This window comes from Arachis duranensis, chromosome 9, assembly GCF_000817695.3.
Source record: "Arachis duranensis cultivar V14167 chromosome 9, aradu.V14167.gnm2.J7QH, whole genome shotgun sequence".
NCBI classification, from domain to species: domain Eukaryota; kingdom Viridiplantae; phylum Streptophyta; class Magnoliopsida; order Fabales; family Fabaceae; genus Arachis; species Arachis duranensis.
The window spans coordinates 69,792,568-69,813,556 of record NC_029780.3 but is presented as its reverse complement, the minus strand read 5'-3'; positions in this window follow the sequence as shown (position 1 = coordinate 69,813,556).

Sequence of the window (20,989 nt, the reverse complement as noted above, 5' to 3'; positions counted from 1 at the left end):
AAGAGCTGAAACTTAAATTGCAAGAAAAGTAAATTGCAGAAACTTAAGGTGCAAGAATTGTAAATTGCTGAATCTAAATTGCCGAGGAATGTAAATTGCTTAAAGAATATAAGGAATTGGGTGCTGGGATTCAAAATTGAACAAGAAAATGCAAGTTAAAGTAAATCAGAGAGCTGTGAGATGCAGGAATTCAGATCTGGATCTCAGTAGCACGAACAGAAATGGAAAATTGCTTGAGGAGACAAATAGCAAGAAAGCTTAACTCAATTGTGAAATTCTAAAAAAGAAATTGAAGATCGAAGAATAGCTATGAGATTGGAAAGCAGATCTAGATCTCAATTGCTCCTTCGATCAAACAGAAAAGAAATTGCAGAAGAAATGAAAATGAAAACAGCAAAGGAGATTTAGATCCAATTCTTAGAACTAGTGAGAAGAAAAGCAAAAGGTGATTTTCAGAGTTAGAATCAATGGAGCTCTTCAATCTCAATTCAAAACCTAGAAATAGAAAGAAGAAGTTGCAGAAGAAAAGAAAAATGAAAACAAAAAGCTAGATCAAATTCCCAAATCCCAAATTCAAAGACAAATGAAAATTAAAAGTAAAAACAAAAAAATGAGCTAAAAGTCCTCTACAAATCAAATTAACTCCTATTTATACAATTTCTATTTTGGTCTTCAAAGCTTGGAGTGGCCCTTTTGGTTTTTGGATTTGAAAAAAGATGGGCCCGGTTGGCTTTGGTTCAAGTTGGCTTGGAGGCATGGGTCAGCTCCTAGGGGAGTGCTCCGTTTGGTCTTGTGAATGCTACGTTCACTTAGCCTTGTCATGTGCCAAGCCTCCTTTCCCATAGCTCCTTGTACATAGCGTTCACTCTTTGAACACTATGTTCAAATTGTGAACGCTACACTAGATTGCTTGCTTTCCTTGGCTTAGAGGTATGAAAAAGGTGAAGAAAGGGAGCGCTACGTTGCCTTTTTCCAACGCTTCCTCTTGGTGAGTCTTCCTCCCAAGGCTTGAAGCATGAAAATGTTGTCTCTTGAGAATGCTACATTGCCTTTTCCAAATGCTGCTTCCTTGGCTAGCAAATTTGGTGCGCATGGGGCAGCTCCAGTATAGCACTCTGTTCCTTCCTTTGAACGCTACCTAGCTCCCTTGGTTTGATGCTTAGCCTTGCTTCCTTGACAAAGAGTCACGAGAAAGGGAGGAAATGTGAGCATAGCATTCACTTCTTGGAACGTTACCCTTGGCTCGCTTGGTTGTGTTCCTTGCTTCCCTTGATTGAGGCACGAAAAAGGTAGGGAATGTGAGCGTGGCGTTCACATTTTGGAACGCTACCCTTGGCTTGCCTAGTTCCCAGCTTTGAGTCACGAGAAAGGGAGGAATAGTGAACGTGGTGTTCACTCTTTAGAATGCTACCTTTGCTTCCTTGGTTAAGCGCAACATTTTAATGTCATGGGCCACGCTTTTAAGAGCGTGGCCTAAGGTCCAAAGCGTGCTCAAACTTCAAAGTGTGCCAAAAATTCTTCTTTCTTCTTTTTCATTATTTCTTCACCTACAAGTAACCAAACAACTAATCAAAGTTCCACCAAAATCACTAGATCTTTGCACCATTTATAAAATCAATTAATTCTAGCATAAACCTATGATTTTGTGTAAAATAGATGATGTTTGATTGATTCAAGAAAACCATGAGAATCCATTCCAATTACTTACTTATGGTGCAAGAAAGTGCATAAAACCTAATGAAACTAAAGAAAAATGCTTCTAAAACTAGCATAAGATGACTTTTCATCACCTGGTCACATGGTGAAGGATTGCACTCATGGGAGGAACCCGAATACAGGTCGGAATCAACAATAAGATCGGGTGTTTTCTGTGAACGCCAACGATGCTTCTAAGGTAGATCCTTTGATGAGAGTTACATGTTTAATTGGAAATAAAACATTGGTTGCCTTGTATGATACTAGAGTTTCGCATTCATTTGTTGCATTCATAAGGTCGAGGAACTTGGGTTGAAAATGTCAGAATTAACTTTCGATTTGCATGTGCATACCCCGTATCAGACAGTTGTGACTAACTCAAGTTGTATAAAAATATCTTCTAAGATTGAGGATAGAACCTTTGTTCATGATTTGATTTGTTTGCCGATGGTTAGGTTGGAGATGATTTTGGGGTTTGATTGGTTGTCAAAGAACCGAGTGTTGTTGGATTATTTTGAGCGGTCAATTTGCTTTATGTCGGAAGGGGAATGAAGGGTAGTAGTAGCTGAGGGTTATTACCTGAACTCTGTAATGGTGAACTGTAGTAGAAAAAAATGTCAAGGTTATATACTTTTGGCTGTGAATGCGTCAGGTGATGAACAAAAGTTAGATCAAATTTTTGTAGTTAGAAATTTTCCTAAAGTATTTCCTAAAGATATTCCCAAATTTCCACCTCAATGGAAAATTGAATTTTCAATAGACTTGGTGCTGGGAGCCAGACCAGTGTCAGTTGCACCGTACAGAATGGCTCTGATAGAGCTGGCTGAACTTAAGACTCAGTTGGAAGAGCTTTTGAACAAGAGGTTCATTCGACCGAGTGTGTCTCTGTGGGGAGTATTTCGTCCTTTTTTGGATAAGTTTGTGGTGGTGTTCATAAATGACATTCTAGTTTACTCAAAGATGACAAAAGTGCACGAAGAGCACTTAAGGATTGTGTTGCAAATCCTAAAAGAGCGTAAATTATATGAAAAATTATCTAAGTGTGAGTTCTAGAAGGAAGAGGTGAAGTTCTTAGGCCATGTAGTGAGTAAGGGTGGAATAACAGGGAATAATTCGAAAGTGGAGGTGGTGATGGAATGGGAGAGGCCGACTACAGTAACAAAGGTTAAGACTTTCTTGATTGGCCGGATATTACCAAAGATTCATCAAATTGCATCCGGATATTACCAAAGATTCATCAAATTGCATTACTGGTGACTATGTTAATCCAGAAAGAGGTGCCGTTTGTGTGGACGTCAGAATGTGAGGAGAGCTTTCAAGCTTTGAAGGAGAAATCAACTTCAGCACCTACTTTAATTTTGTTGGAACCGCACGAGCTGTTTAAAGTGTATTGTCATGCTTCGTTGAAGGGTTTGGGTTGTGTATGAATGTAACACTGGAATGTGGTGGCTTATGGTTCACGTCATCTAAGACGACATGAGGTGAATTACTGGTGCGCGAATTGAGAACTCGCACAACTTAACCGATAAGTGCACCAGGTCATCCCATTAATACTTCAGGTGAGTGAGGGTCAATCCCACAAGGATTGTCGGACTGAGCAAACAATGGTTGTCTGGCTGGACTTAGTTAGACGAATCAAAAAAATGGTTTAGTGAGTCAATTCATATAAATAGTAAATAAGCAAATAAAGACAGCAATAGACAGGTTTGGTGTAAAGGCAATATGAGAAAACAGTTAAGGCTTCGGAGATGTTTATCTTTCCAGATTAAAAACTCTTACCAACTATTTTAACAATGCATGATTCATTCTATGGGAAACCATAAGTGTCTAAACCCTAATCTCTTAGTAATTTAGCCTCCTCTAACATTCATTAACCGTCACTCTCGTGGTCACTTAATTCCGATTAGACAGTTAAGTTTAGAAAACTAGTTTAATGGCATAAAAACCCTAATTACCCCAAAGCTAATAGGATTTTATGTGACGTATTCCAATCAGTTTGTGTAATTAGCGATTCAGGAGGAATTTATTTTCAATTTGTAGTTCAAGCGAGATAACTCTCTCGAGAATCACATGAACTCATGTAGAAAAGGGTCATACTTTCATTTCACCTAGTTCATAAGATTAAGATAAAAAACAATCCTTAGAATTGAATCAACACATTAATTAAAATAGAAAAATAATAGTTCTAATCCATAGAAATAAACAGAGCTCCTAACCTTAACTAGGAGGTTTAGTTGCTTATGACTTACAAAGAAACCAGGGTTTTGAAAACGTGCAGAAGGAAGAAGATCTAAATCACAAGTGATCTTTTTCCTTATATACTAACCTAATTTAATACGAAAATAAAATAAAATAATAAATTCTAAACCTAAAAGATATTGTTTGTAATTAAAAATTACAAAAAAATAAATTAAATTAAAATTAATAAGTGCTAAATCCATGATATCGAGAATTTATTGTACGGTTTAGAATCAATCAAAACAAGAATCAATTCGTTAGTAGCATAGTCCAAACCAACAATGAATTCTCTTAATCAAATATTTCAATATTTAAATAACTGAGAGTAATTAAACCTCGGTCGTCTTTCCTAGGAGTTGCAATGAAATGTGCAATTATTGGCTATGGGAAAATGGGGGTTGGATGGTAGCAAGAGTGCTAGCAATGTAAATAGCAAGAAATCAAACAAGCATGCAAGGAATTAAAAGAAAGCAATTAAAAGCAATGAAAATGGAAATTAAATGCTAAAAATGACTCTTGGTGATAATTGGAGAATTTAGGATTCCTATCCTAGTTATGAACCACAAACATGGCAATTGTGTGGAATCAATCCAAATTAGTCAATCCTTCTTGAGAATTAGTCAAAAGGGCATTATTGGTCTGAATTCATAAGTCCTAGTCAACTCACTAATTACTTAGTGAAAGAATAGCGTCAATGGAAACCAAACCAATTACCATTCCCACACTATGCGGAATGGACATCCACAACTCAATTCCACCCAAACAACCAATTTCTCAATCAAGAGTGTGAAAACTAAACATGCAAGAAAGTAAACATCAAAGCAATAAAAGTCAAAATAATTAAATGCAAGGAAAGTAAACTTTAAATGCAAGAAATCTCTTGGCAAGTAATTGAGAGCTAAGGTTATCTATCCTAGATATTGACAACAAACATATGATGATTATGAAGAGCTAATCCTACTTAGTTAACCCTACATCGAGGATAAGTCAAATAGGCATAGTTAATTTCAATCCATAAGTCCTATGTCCACACTAAGGGTCACATCAATGGAGACCAAATAAACTAACTACTCTAATGTATCAAACAAGAATGGAGATCAATGACTCAAGGATCACCAAAGTCATCAATTCCAAGCCAAGCGTGGAGAAAAAATATGTAAAAACTAAGCCAAGTATTTTATCAAACACTTGGTGTGCATGAAAATAAAATAATATTAAAATGCATTAAAAATAAAATCTAAACTACTAAAAGCAAGAAAATGACAATAACAATTAAAGAAAGCATTAAATGAACATATAACATAAATTTGCTTTAATTGAAATTAAATTAAACAAGAGTATCCATAAACAAAAAAAAATGACAACATAAAGGAAATAACAAGAGAAATGAAGAAGAACAAGATGAAGGAACATGGAAACATAAAGAAATCTACATTAAAACAAGAATTAAAGTGCTGAAAATAAAACAAAACTAAGCTAAAAAACCTAATTCTAGAGAGATGGGGGTGCATCTCTCTCTAAAAACTAAGAGAAAACATCATTAAAACCAAACCTAATTGCCCCCTTCATTTCTCTTCACTTTGGCCTTAAATAGCTTCAGAAAATGAGTTGGACTGGGTTTTGGAGGCCTAGAAATCGCCCCTAGTGATTTGTATTAATGAGCTCACGTGCATGCAGTCGTGCGTACGCACGACTTACGGTTCGTATGCACAGTTGAGTAAAATTCCCATCGTGCGTACGCACGACATTTGGTGCATACGTATCCTTACACGAAGTCACCGTTGTGCGTACGCGTGCATCACTGTGCGTACGCACCTTTGCAGCAGCTTCCAAACTCTATTTTTTCATGGTTTCTTCCCTTTTGCATGCTCTTTTCCTCACTTCTTCAACCTATACTTGCCTTGGAAACCTGAAATCACTCAACAAATATATCAAGGCACCAAATGGGATTAAAGTGAATAAAAATGGACTAAATTAAGCACAAAAGAGCATGTTTTCACTTTTAAGCATATTTTAGGAAGAAACCTCAAAAGCATGCTATTTAGATGAATAAATGTGGCTTTATATGATGAAATCAACTCAAATCAAACCAAAATTTATCGTCAAATATGGATTCATTAATTCCCCCACACTTGAACAATAGCATGTCCTCATGCTAAACTCAACGAAAGGAGATGAATGAAAGGGGAAATAATTTATTCAATGCAACTACTTATATGCATGAATATGGTTAAGTGGGCTAAGAGATTGGATCTTTGATTAGCTCAAGTATCCTACCTAATCCTATATCATCCTATATACATAACAAAATAACCTAACTACCCATTTATTTCTTTTCTCACATTCACTCATGCATCCTCTTTCCAATTCATACACATATGCATATTTTATTTACATTTTATTTTCTTTTCCTTTTCTTTTTTTCTCTCTTTTTTTTTTGTATAAGGAAAATATGTACATCAAAATTTTTCTTTTATTATATAAAGGAGATGCATATGTTTTAAATGATAGATGCATGAGTATTTACCCATTTTTCCAAATATTCTCAATGAACACCCAAAGCACTAACTACCAATGTTTCCCACAAATTCCCCCACTAATTTCAAAGATGGCCTCAATCATACTAAATGCAATTTAAAACATCAAATATAGGACATATAAAATCAAGCAAATCAAAGATTACAATCATAAAAGGAGTATAACACATAAGAACAAAATTTTGTGGTTGAAAATGCGCAACCACACATTTAAGGCTCAAATCTCACTTGGTATTTTTGTTCAAGCTCTTTTCTATGTTCCATAAAAAGATACTTCAAGAAAGCTCAAAAACAAGTTTCAAATCTAATCAATGGAATGCCCAGAAAGAGATTTCTTAAAAATTCTTTGTTGTTTTACCAAACTTATTCAATCTAACATGCAGCATGCAAGTATGTCCTATCATAATACTATAAGCATTAAAGAAATATATACAAACAAACCAATTAAAGTGCAAATAAGAACAAAAATTGCAAAAATTGAAGAAAAAGAACAAAAAGAGTATTGCCATGTGTCTAAGAAAAGAATTTTTACCCCCCTCGAAGTTGGCGATCCTCCTCCACACTTAATTAATGCACAGTCCTCCGTGCATGCACACGATCCGGGGGTGAAGAGCTATGTGTGCTCCACCTTCAGCTGGTGGGCTCCGGGGGTTCCGGGTTGCTGTGTAAACAAACAAATAACAATTGAGAACAAGTAAGATGTGTGTGGTATGATAAAAGACAATGTGTGTATTCTAAATGCACACGGTTTAGAACACAACACATTGGTCAGGTAAAAACGGCAACCACATAATCAAAAGAGATAGCATGTTCCTCAATTAAATAGCCTAGGGTGCAAGTAAAGAATAAGCAAAACTTAAGGCACAAGCAAACCTAGGTGACCACAACTAGAGTGAATTGAGTTTTAAAGATATTGGATATTGAAATTGTGCAAGTGAAAGCTCAAAATTAATAGAAAATGACACAATTAACAATAGCCAATTCAATGATGAAATGAGACTATTTATTCATCCTTAGGAATAAGGAAATAATCACATGTGTAAGGTGCTTGTTACATAAAGTGACAAGTCTTGATAAGAATCAAGTCAAGTCGACTAAAAAAATGCAAGGCATTAACAAGGAACAAATACCTTGTTATGTGATTATATTCACTAAAAACCATGAATGAATAAATAGTTCAACTCAATTCACTAAAGTGAAAGTGCACAATTCATAATTAAGTTGCCAAATAATGATATAGTCTAACACATATGGTCACGACAACACATGCATCAAACTCACAATTCAATTAGGCAATCTAACAAAGACTCAATGCTCAGTGCACATATTCATCAACAATTAAACCAAAATTCAAGCAAGACGTAACCCAACAATCATCAACCAACCACTTGCAACTTATTCAATTAACAAACAACTAAACAAAAACGAACGTAATTACTAAAATAGGAATGAAATGCAAACAAAACAAGGTAGAGCAAGTGGAGAAGAAGGCAAAAGCAAGAAAAGAGAGGGGTAGAAGAGAGAAGAAGAGAAGAAGTAGAGAGAAGAGGAAAAAAGAAGTATAGAGATGAGAAAACAGGGGGTGCGTATGCACAGGTATGCGTGTGTACGCACACTAGGTGAAGGAGGGAAGGTGTGCGTCCGCACCAGGTGTGCGAACGCTATTGGCAAAGAGGGAATCAAGATGCGTGCGTACACACATAAGTGTGTGCACGCACGGAACACTTTTTTTTAGCATATGAAGCGTCAAAATTGCTAGCTGTCACGCCGTCCGTTAGTATGCACACAGGTCTGTGCGCATGCACTAGAGACTGAAAGAAGAGGGTGCGGATGCACAAAGCATGCGAACGCTCCCACTAGAAGGTTTATAAGCTGGTGTGCACGTGCACAGATGGGTGCACGCGCACAGAACGCGAAAATTGCGGTTGTGTGCGTATGCATAGGTGTGTGTGCACGCACATGCTCTATTTTTCTCAAAATTTTTAGTGCTCTAAAGCACCAAACATGACATCCAAAATAGCATTTCAACCCCAAAACATATTATTCATCAAAAACACATGATCAAAGCTAAAATCTAATCAAATTAAGCTTGATTTTAAACTAAGCCTAAGCTATCTACAAGAGACAAAATGCGATAAATTAAAACTATATACAAAGAAAAGGTTAGAAAGATGTTACCATGGTGGGGTGTTTTCCACCTAGCACTTCTATTTAGAGTCCTTAAGTTGGACTTTATTGAGAAGCTCTAACAATGCTTGAGTCTCCATATTCTCCATGGATTGCACCAAGCTTTAATGGAGTGTCCAACAATCCATGAGCTCCCAACAAGAAAACCAAAAAATAAACAAGAAAAACATATTCACAATAGCTAAAAAAATAAGCAAGTAGCATATGCACAATCAACCAAAAAGCAAGCTATTTACATATTAACATATTTACAATGGCCAATAACATACACCATTGCAACTCCCCGGCAACGGCACTAAATTTGATAACGAGAATTTATTGTACGGTTTAGAATCAATCAAAAAAAGAATCAATTCATTAGTAGCATAGCCCAAACCAAGAATGAATTCTCTTAATCAAATATTTCAATATTTAAATAACCGAGAGTAATTAAACCTCGGTTCGTCTTTCCTAGGAGTTGCAATGATATGTGCAATTATTGGCTATGGGGAAATAGGGGTTGGATGGTAGCAAGAGTGCAAGCAACGTAAATAGCAAGAAATCAAAAAAGCATGCAAGGAATTAAAAGATAGTAATTAAAAGCAATGAAAATGGAAATTAAATGCTAAAAATGACTCTTGGTGATAATTGGGAAATTTAGGATTCCTATCCTAGTTATGAACCACAAACATGGCAATAGTGTGGAATCAATTCAAATTAGTCAATCTTTCTTGAGAATTAGTCAAAAGGGCATAATTGGTCTCAATCCATAAGTCCTAGTCAACTCACTAATTACTTAGTGAAAGACTAGCGTCAACGGAAACCAAACCAATCAGCCATTCCCACACTATACGGAATGGACATCCACAACTCAATTCCACCCAAACAACCAATTTCTCAACCAAGAGTGTGAAAACTAAACATGCAAGAAAGTAAACATCAAAGAAATAAAAGTCAAAGCAATTAAATGCAAGGAAAGTAAATTTCAAATGCAAGAAATCTCTTGGCAAGTAATTGAGAGCTAAGGTTACCTGTTAGAGACATTGACCACAAACATATGATGATTATGAAGAGTTAATCCTACTTAGTTAACCCTACATCGAGGATAAGTCAAATAGGCATAGTTAATTTCAATCCATAAGTCCTATGTGAACATTAAGGGTCACATAGAGTCAATGGAGACCAAATCAACTAACTACTCTAATGTATCAAACAAGAATGGACATCAATAACTCAAGGATCACCAAAGTCATCAATTCGAAGCCAAGAATGGAGAAAAACTATGTAAAAACTAAGCCAAGCATTTTATCAAACACTTGGTGTGCATGAAAATAAAATAATATTAAATTACATTAAAAATAAAATTTAAACTACCAAAAGCAAGAAAATGACAATAACAATTAAAGAAAGCATTAAATGAACATATAACATAAATTTGCATTAATTGAAATTAAGTTAAACAAAAGTATCCATAAACAAAAACAATGACAAAATAAAGGAAATAACAAGAGAAATGAAGAAGAATAAGATGAAGGAACATGGAAAAATAAAGAAATCTACAGTAAAACAAGAATTAAAGTGCTGGAATTAAAAGGAAACTAAGCTAAAAAACCTAATTCTAGAGAGATGGGGGAGCTTCTCTCTCCAGAAACTAAGAGAAAACATCATAAAAACTAAACCTAATTGCCCCCTTCATTCCTCTTCACTTTGGCCTTAAATAGTTTCAGAAAATGAGTTGGACTAGGTTTTGGAGGCCCAGAATTCGCCCCCAGCGATTTGTATTAATGAGCTCACGTGCATGTAGTCTTGCGTATGCACGACCTACGGTTCGTACGTAGAGTTGCGTAAAATTCCCATCGTGCATACGCACGACATTTGGTGCGTACGCATCCTTGCACGAAGTCACCGTTGTGGGTACGCACGCATCACTGTGCGTACGCACCTTTGCAACAGCTTCCAAACTCCATTTTTTCATGGTTTCTTCCCTTTTTGATGCTCTTTTTCTCACTTTTTCAACCCATACTTGCCTTGGAAACCTAAAATCACTCAACAAATACATCAAGACACCAAATGGAATTAAAGTGAATAAAAATTAACTAAATTAAGCACAAAAGAGTATGTTTTCACTTATAAGCACATTTTATGAAGAAACCTCAAAAGCATGTTATTTAGATGAATAAATGTGGCTTTATATGATGAAATCCACTCAAATCAAACAAAAATATATCGTCAAATATGGATTCATCAATCCACTCGAGAGACCCAAAGAGGGTTGATCCGGACTGCTGTTGGCATTTAATGCCAGAGATGGACGTTAAACACCCTAAAGGGATTGCAACGTTGCTGGCTGATGAGTGGATATTTTATACACTTTTTAGTACCATTTTCTCATTGTTTTAATATATTTAGTTAAGTTTTATTAAGTTTTTGTAGGTTTTAGTGCAAAAATCACTTTTTGGATGCTACTTTGAACTTTTGTAGTTTTTCTATGATTTTAGGTGATTTTTGGGTGATTCTGGCAATTTCTGGAAAAGTCTAATTTAGAGGCTACGAAAGGACTACAGATGCTATCAGATTCTGACCTCCATGCATTTAAACGAGTATATATGGAGCTATAGAGGTCCAGATAGGGCATTCTCAACGGTGTTGGAAAGCTACCTTCTAGGCTTTGTAGAAATATATAATAGTTCATACTTTGCTATGCAATCTCCTAGCCACTGACATTCCTTTTGTCTTTGACAAAGAGTGCTTGCATGCCTTTGAAACTCTGAAAGCCAAGCTTATCATTGCAGCCGTCATTTCTGCACCCAATTGGGACTTGCCATTCGAACTAATGTGTGATGCCAGTGACCATGCCATTGGCGCAATCCTAGGACAGAGACATGATAAGCTCATGCATGTCATTTATTAGCTAGTCGTGTTCTAAATGACGCATAGAGGAATTACACCACCACAGAGAAGGAATTACTTGCAGTGGTTTATGCCATTGACAAGTTCAGATCTTATTTGATAGGACCTAAAGTCATTCTCTACACTGACCATGCTGCTCTTAAATATCTCCTCACCAAGCAGGATTCTAAGCGAAGGCTGATAAGATGGGTGCTACTCCTGTAAGAGTTTGATATAGAAATCAGAGACAAAAAAGGATCAGAAAATTAAGTGGCTGACCACTTGTCTCGGATGAACTAGTAGCAGGGACATCACCTTCCTCTACTGAGGTATTGATAAACTGCTATTTTACGGTTTATTTTGTACTGAATTGAGTGGATTTTATCCATTATCCTCACACTTATTCATAGAATTTGAATGTTTTATATTTTCCTTCCTAATTTTGTGCTATGATTGAAAACATGCTTCTTTGGCCTTAAATTTGCTAATTTTAATCCTCTCTTATTACCATTTGATGTTGTGATATGTTTCTTAGGTGTTTTCAGGCTTTATAGGGCAGGAAGGGCTTAGAGGATGGAAAGGAAGCATGCAAAAGTGGAAGGAACATAAGAAATTGAAGGAATTGTTAAGCTGTCAATCCTGACCTCTTCGTACTAAATCGATCATAACTTGAGCTATAGAGGTCCGAATGAGGCAGTTCTAGTTGCGTTAGAAAGCTAACATCCGGGGCTTCAAAAATGATATGCGTCACCTATGCGAGCATGTCGCAAAATCAGCATGACTAGTGCAAGAGGTAAGCGACGCGTATGCATGGATGACGCATACACGTGACCCGGAATTTGTGCAGCGATGCGTACGCGTGGGCAACACGTACGCATGGCAGAGCGTCACGTGATGCAATTACAAAAAACACTGGGGGCGATTTCTGGGCTGCTTTTGACCTAATTTCAGGCCTGATGAGTGAGAATTTGTCATTGATTCAGAATTTCTCAAAATAGAAATCATTCGTTGTATGTATAGCCAAATCAACAACTAACTTTCAATATCAAAGTTTAATTCAAAGAATAAGTCACAATACAAAATAAATAACTGGGAGTTTGAATTTTCGGGTCGTTCTCCCTAGGGATTGAAATGAAAGGGAAGCAAGGGAATTCTATGGCAATTGGCAAGAAATTAAAATGCAAGGAAGTAGATAAGCATGAGAGGGCATTAAATGCAAAGCAATTAAAGTAATGAAAATGGAAATTTAATGACAAAAAGAACTCTTGGCATGGGTTGGGAATTAAGGATTCCTATCATAATCATAGACCGCAAACATGATAATGGCTAAGAATTAATCCCAATTAGTCTATCCTAATATCGAGAATAAGTCAAAAGGGCATAATTGATATCAATCCACAAGTCCTAATCAACTCACTAATTAACTTAGTGAAGGACTAGCATTAGTGGAAACCAAACCAACTAACAATCCTAATCACAATATCTAATGGACATCCATGACTCAAGTTCACCTAATTATCCAATTCCAAGCCAAGAGTATGAAAAACTAGACAAAAACTATAAGAGACATTTTATCAAACACCTAACATGCATAAAAGGAAATATGTCATAAATTGCAATAAAAATAAATCCTATAACTACTAATTGCATGAAATTGAAAATAACAACTCAAATGAACATCAAAGAAACATAAATATCAAATTTGCATTAAAGGAAATTAAAAGTGACAAGTGCGTTCATACAACTAAAATGAGCATAAAAGAGAGATTAACAAAGGAAACAAAGAGACTAAAGGCAATAGAACAAGAAAATGTAAATGAAACTACAATTAAACAAGAATTAAAGAGAGAAATTAAAGAGAGAATAAAGATAAAAATCCTAATTATAGAGAGAAATAGGAGCTTCTCTCTCTAGAAAACTAACAAAAACATGTAAAAACCTAAACCTAAGTGCTCCCCCTTTCATCCTCCTTCAATTTGGCTTCAAATAGCTTCAGAAATGAGTTGGATTGGGCTTTTGGAGACCCAAAAATCATCCCCAGTGATTTGCAATTGATGACCTCACGCATATGCACGCGTGCGCGCACAACCTACGGTGCGTATGCACGGTTGCACAGAATTCCCATCGTGCGTACGCATGACATTTGGTACGTACGCATCCTTGCACAAAGTCACCGCTGTGTGTACGCACGCATCACTGTGCATATCCACCCTTGCAGAAGTTTCCAAACTTCATTTTCTTCATGATTTCTCCCTTTTGCATGCTTTTCTCTTCACTTCTTCCATCCCAAACTTGCCTTGGAAACCTAAAATAAATACATGAAGGCACCAAATGGGATTAGAGTGAATTAATTTTAGCTATTTTAAGGTCTAAAAAGCATGTTTTCACAATTAAGCACAAATTAGAAAGACATCATGAAACTATGCTATTTCAATGGATAAATGCATGAAAAGTTGATGAAATCCACCAAATTAGAGCAAATAAATATCATGAAATGTGGCTTCATCAAGGCCCGAAAATACTGATTAGAGGCTGCAGAGTGAGGCTGGAAGGGGGAATCAATCATTCATGCTTTCATTCACATAACATTAGGTTTTAGATGTAGTTTTCTAGAGAGAGAGACTCTCTTCTCTCTCTAGGTTTTAGGGTTTTTAGTCTTGTTCCTTCTCAATTTTAGAATTCTACCTTGCTTTAATTTAGTTTTCTTCTACTCCTATTTGTTCTAGCACTTTAGTTATTTATTTCTCATATTGATTCTTTTATTTTGCTAATTTAGTTTATGAACTCATGTGTTACTCTCAACTTTCATTAATGCAATTTATGTTTCACATTTCTTATTGTTCAATTGTCTTGCTATTGTTGTTTCCTTGCTTTGGTAGTCTTAGATTTTGCTATGTCTTGTTAGTTTTCTCTGTTCTTATTTTATGCCTTCTAAGTGTTTGATAAAATGCTTGGTTGGACTTTAAATTAGATTTTTATGTTCTTAACTTGGATTGATCAATTAGAGACTCTTGAGTTATTAAAATTCTTTTGTTGATTGGTGATTGAAAATTGCTAGTTAGCTTAGACTTCACTAAATCTAATATTTGATTAGGACTTGTGAACTTAAGTTGATTTTGCTCACTTGACTTTCCTTCATTGTTAGAGGTTAACTAAGTGAGAGCAAAAGTTAATTATCATCGCAATTGATGATGATAATAAGGATAGGAATTCCAATTCTCAATCCTTGTTAGAACTTTTCTTAGTTTTTATTTTATTTCCTTGTTATTTACGTTACTTGTCACTTATCACAAAACCCAAAAATATACTTTATCATAACCAATAATAAACACTTCCCTGCAATTCCTTGAGAGACGACCCGAGGTTTAAATACTTCGGTTAATTTTGTTGGGGTTGCTTAAGTGACAAACAATTTAAATATTTATTGAGGTTTAATTGTCGGTTTAGAACTATACTTGCAACGCGTTATTTTTGTGAAAACCTTTACCGACATTTTTTCTCCGTCAGGTACCGAAACCTTTCTTGATGAGCAACGCTTTGCAATTCGAACAGCACCTTGGTTTGCAGACATTGCAAATTACAAGCCCATAAGGTTCATCCCCAAAGAATACAGTAGAAAGCAAGCTCAGAAGCTCATGCACGATGCAAAGTACTACCTGTGGGATGAACCATATCTTTTTAAGAGATGCTCAGACGGAATAATCCGCTGTTGTGTATCTGAAGAAGAAGCACAGATGATCTTATGCCATTGCCATGGCTTAGACTATGGAGGACACTTCGGAGGTGAGTGGACAGCCACCAAAGTCCTTCAAAGTTGTTTCTACTTGCTAACACTCTTCAAGGATGTCCAAAAGTTTGTACGTAACTATGATAATTGCCAAAGGGCTGGAAATCTCCCTTATAGTCATGACATGCCTCAGCAAGGGATCCTAGAGGTTGAGCTGTTTGATGTATAGGGTATAGACTTCATGGGACCTTTCCCACCTTCATATTCAAAGGATAACATCCTTGTGTAAGTGGATTACATGTCTAAATGGGTTGAGGCAGTCATATCACCCACTAATGATACTCAAGAAGTGATGAAGTTTCTTCAGAAATACATCTTCAGCAGGTTTGGTGTCCCAAGAACACTGATTAGTGATGGAGGCAGTCATTTCTATAACAAACATCTTGACTCCTAACTACACCGTTATGGTGTTCGCCAGAGAGTAGCAATTCCATATCATCCACAGATAAATGGGCAAGCTGAGGTCTCCAACAGGGAACTAAAAAGAATCCTAGAAAGAACAGTGAGAACCTCTAGAAAAGATTGGGCAAGGAAGCTCGATGATGCTCTATGGGCATACAGGACAACTTTCAAGACCAATATAGGGATGTCACCATACCGGCCAATTAGTTGCTCCAGCGGAATGAGTTGGATGAATTCCGCCTTGCTGCATTCGAGAATGCAAAAATCTATAAGGAAAGAGCCAAAAAGTGGCATGATAGGAAGATATCTTCCAAAGTCTTTGAACCTGGCCAAAAAGTTTTACTCTTCAATTTTAGACTCAAGCTCTTCCCTGGGAAGCTCAAATCACGTTGGACGGGACCTTTTGTGGTCACTGTAGTGTCACCTTATGGTCATGTAGAACATCAAAGCAGACATTTCGATGAAAGATTCACAGTTAATGGCCAGAGAGTAAAACACTACTTGGGTGGTGAGTTTGAGCAAGAGAGATCTAACCTGGTGCTGACATGAGTACAATAAAGTCCAGTTAATGACATTAAAGAAGCGTTTGTTGGGAGGCAACCTAACTATGAGTAGAGTACTTTTGTTTCTCTTTCTTTTATTCTTTTCAATTGAGTTTATTTTAGTTTATTTTCATAGTTTCTCCCTTGCTTTTTAAACATTTGTGATCATGTACAGCACTTAGAACAGAGACAGAGATGCTTGAGATGGAAAACAGAATACCCTGGAGAGAGCCCCCTTGCTGGCATTGAACGCTAGACAAGGAGGAAGCTGGGCGTTCAACGCCTGCTGAGAAGTACTTACTGGTGTTGAACACCAGAATAGGAGCAACTAGGGCATCTAACGCCCATTCAGGAGGAGCTCTGAAACAATTTTTGGTCCCCTTTGGGCATTCAACGCCCATTCTTGGCGTTGAACGCCAGAATTCTTCATCCTTTTTTAACACTCTTACCTTATGTTTTTAGTTTTCTTTGGTTGAGGACAAGCAAAATTTTTAAGTTTAGTGTTGTAGAGCGAGCTCTAGGTTTTTATTGTTATCAATGGCACCAAGGGAAGATGAATTATCTTCACAGAAGCACAGCATGAGCAACCATCAGTACTAAGGTGGTTAAGTTTCATTCCCCCTTTCTTTCCTTTTTTCAGTATTTCATTCCATTTTTTCTGATTTCCATTCTAGCTTTTGCATGATCACTCTTAGGATTCTGCTTTAGATTTTTATTTTCAAGTACTTCACAGTTAAAAGATATCTAATGTATCCGTCACCAAATTTAAAAGAAATTTTTTTAAAAAGTGGTAAATGCATGATTTTTGAGTACATCATGACTATGTTCTAATTATTTTGATGTGGTAGCCTTGCATTGATTTTCTGAATTTATGAATTAACTGTGCATATTTGATAGTGAAGTTAAGTGTATTGGCTCTTGAAGAACAGTGGATTTAGAGAAGTAATATTGATTCTCTGAAAAATAAAAAATAATTAATTCTTGGAGAAAAAGAAACAGCAGAAAAAGGCAAAAAAAGAGAGAGAAAGATGAGGAAAAAATCAAAAGAAAAAGCCAAAAGAAAACGCAAGAGAAAAATCCAATAAAGCTCAAAATGAAGGAAAAGGAGAGCTCGGATCCAAGACTTTGAGCATCAATATTTAGGAGGGCTTCACAATAAAAAGGCCTAAAAGTTCAAATGAATTGCTTTCCCTGACTATATGCTTATGACCTGAAGGTGTCAAGTGAAAAGCTTGAGACTGAGCGGTTAAAGTCGTGAACCAATGCAAAAGAAAGAAAAGAGTACACCTAAGAACCCTAGGTACCATTGTCTAGGAATTCTAGTAAAGCTGAATTACAATCCAATTGGGTTTACCCAGTTATGTGCATGTGGCGTTTATATATCCGGTGGTAGTACTAAAAAACAAAACGGATGGGATCACGGCTAGGCTAAAAGGTCTAAAGCACCAAAAGAAACTCTGGGTCAAGAATCAAGAAAAACTCAACTAGGAGAATCAATAATATCATCCGAATTCCAATTCCAAGAGATGCCAATATTTTTGACCTTCAAAGGAAAGTGAGATGCCAACACTATTCAGAAATCAAGAAGCTAATTGCCCCATTTAGATGAGTGGAGTTAAGCGTCATTGATATCTTTAAGAGTAATTTTAATCTGCTATTTTTTATCCTATTTTATTTTTGGTTGCTTGGTGTTCATATCCTGGGTCGAGCTACATGATCCAGGTTGAACGAAGACAAGAACGACCGACCTCACATAAAGGTTGGTTGATGCCGACCTCTCCCTAAAGAGCTCGACCAACATCTCCACAGAGACCCAAGCAGGCCCAAACAAAGGAACGCAGCCCACTCTAAAGGCAGCTGGCCAAAAAGATAAGGTGACTTCACCCACAAAAGATAAGATAAGATAACAAACTTATCTCAAAGGAAGGTCATCCAACGTTACTATAAATACGCTGGAGCACTCAGGTATAACTCATACTCTGATTCTACAAAAAACCTACCTAAAGCACGTGCTAACTTAAGCATCGGAGTCCCTTGCTCCAGTGATCAAGGATCAGCAGCACTGCCCGATCCAGCAAGTCAGACACAACAGCTCTGGCCACGACAGAAGATCTCGTCCGACATCGACCTTCAGTTTCAGGTAACCCTCGGAACATTGGCACCGTTGCCGGGGAACCAGGAAGTCATCCCACCATCATGGCAGACAACCCTGACAACGATCATAACTCCAGTCTGGAAGATAGAACGCCGCTTAAAAACACGGATGCTGCGTCAAAGGACATACCCCAATCCAAGGGAGACAAGCAAACCCCAAACACAGAAATCTTGGATGCAATCTGTTAACATTAGGATCGCCTTAGTCAACTCGAACAGGAAGCTGAATGGCAGCGAGAGGCCAAGAGAGACCTCCAAAGAGAAATGAGATGGCGTCGAGAGCTAGAGGAGAAGCTCCTAAAGCTCGAAACCGACCTCAAAACTAAGACCACCCAATCCAATTGCGAAGATAGTCCACACAAGGATCAAGACCCGCTCACAAAGGAGATCATGAAAGCTAAAGTCCCCAAAGACTTCAAAGCTCCTGACATGACCCCATATGATGGCACGTCTGATCCTAGCCATCATCTTAGCAATTTTAGAAGTCGGATGTATCTTACGGATGCCTCGGATGCAATCCGTTGTAAAGCTTTCCCGATAACCTTGACCAAAATAGCACTAAAGTGGTTCAACAGCTTGCCGCCGAGGTCGATTGCAAGCTTTGATGACCTTGCCAAGAAGTTCCTAGCTAGGTTCTCCATCCAGAAGGATAAAACCAAGTACGCTCCAAGCCTACTAGATATTAAACAAGGAGATCAGGAGAGCCTCCACAGTTATATGAAAAGATTCAATAAAGCATGCCTTGACATACAGAATCTCTCTACAGAAGCAGCCATCATGGGTCTCATCAATGGCCTACGAGAAGGACCCTTTAGTCCATATCCGAAAAACATCCAACATCTCTCAACGAGGTTCAAGAACGGGCGAAAAATACATTAATATGGAAGAGAACTTCGATAAGGAGAAACCTCAAAGACTGGATTATCCTACCCGCCTCGGGACAAGGATAAATAGTCCAAGAAGAAAGAAGACCAACCTACTGAGAAACCTAGAAAGTACCACAACTACACCCCCCTTCGGGTGTCTCTTGTGGACGTTTACTGGGAGATATGCAACACTAAGAAGATCCCACCACCTCGCCCAATTAAACACAAGAGAGGATGAAGTCAGACAGAGTATTGTGAATACCACCGAATCTATGGGCACCCTACCAACGAGTGCTACGACCTAAAGAATGTCATAGAAGAGTTAGCCCGAGAAGGAAGATTAGATCGGTTCTTAGCCAGTACAGCGAATGAACCAAAAAAGAAAAAAAGGGATGAAGAGGTCGGACGAGCCGTCCCCCTCACACACCTGAAAGACACATTCACATGATCAATGAAGGTTTTACAGGTGGAGGGATCTCCAAGTCATCTTGTAAAAGACACTTTAAAGAGGTGTACCACGTCGGAAACAGCGATAAGTCGTCCAACCTCCCCACTATTACCTTCACTCAAGAAGACGCCGCAAGCATCATCTCTGGACATGACGACCCTGTGGTCATTACAATCGTATTAGCTAATGCCAACCTCCATCGAACGTTGGTCGAACAGGGAAGCTCCGCGGATATACTATTCAAATCCGCCTTCGACAAACTCGGCCTGCAAAAACAAGAGCTCAGAGCATACCCAAATAGCTTATTTGGACTTGGAGATGCCCCGATCCAGCTACTGGGGTACATCTCATTACACACAACCTTTGGAAAAGGAACAAGGTCTAGGACACTAAGCATAGACTACATCGTAGTTGACATGAGCTCAGCTTACAATGCCCTAATAGGTCAGACAACGCTGAACCAGCTCGCCGTAGTAGTCTCCACTCCACATTTTGTGCATGAAGTTCCCATCCTCAGAAGGGATCTCCACCATAAAAGAAGACCAAAAACTCGCACGACACTGTTACAACGAAAGTCTGAACCATAAAGGTAACCTCAGAGGAAAAGAAGCCAACACTATTGAACTCGGGGGAGTTCGAGCTCGTGACGAGCTTCGTCCCCAACCAGAAGGGGAGACCGAAGAAGTTCGGATGGGGAATACTCAAGACAAAGTAACAAATATAGGAGCAACCATGAAGGAGGACCTCAAAGAGCTACTGATACAGTTCTTGAAGGACAATTCCGACCTCTTTGCTTGGAAGGCCACAGACATGCCTGGTATAGATTGATGAATAAAGTTTTTACCAAAGACTGATGAATAAAGTAATCATGCCTTTCAGACTTAAGAATGCAGGAGCCACATACCAAAGATTGATGAATAAAGTTTTTACCGATCACATCGGAAAGCTAATGGAGGTTTATGTAGATGACATGCTGGTAAAAACACAAAGGGAGGAATCATTGTTATCCAATCTCACAAAAGTGTTCAACACAATAAGAAAGTATGGGATGCGACTTAACCCCGCAAAGTGCACCTTCGCGGTAGAAGCTGGCAAATTCTTGGGCTTCATGCTCACCCAGAGATGAATCGAGGCAAACCCAGATAAATGCCAGGTCATACTCAACATGAAAAGCCCGACCTATGTCAAAGAGGTACAGCAGCTCAACGGAAGACTAGCAGCCCTATCCAGATTTTTAGCTGGATCATCCTTAAGATCTCTCCCCT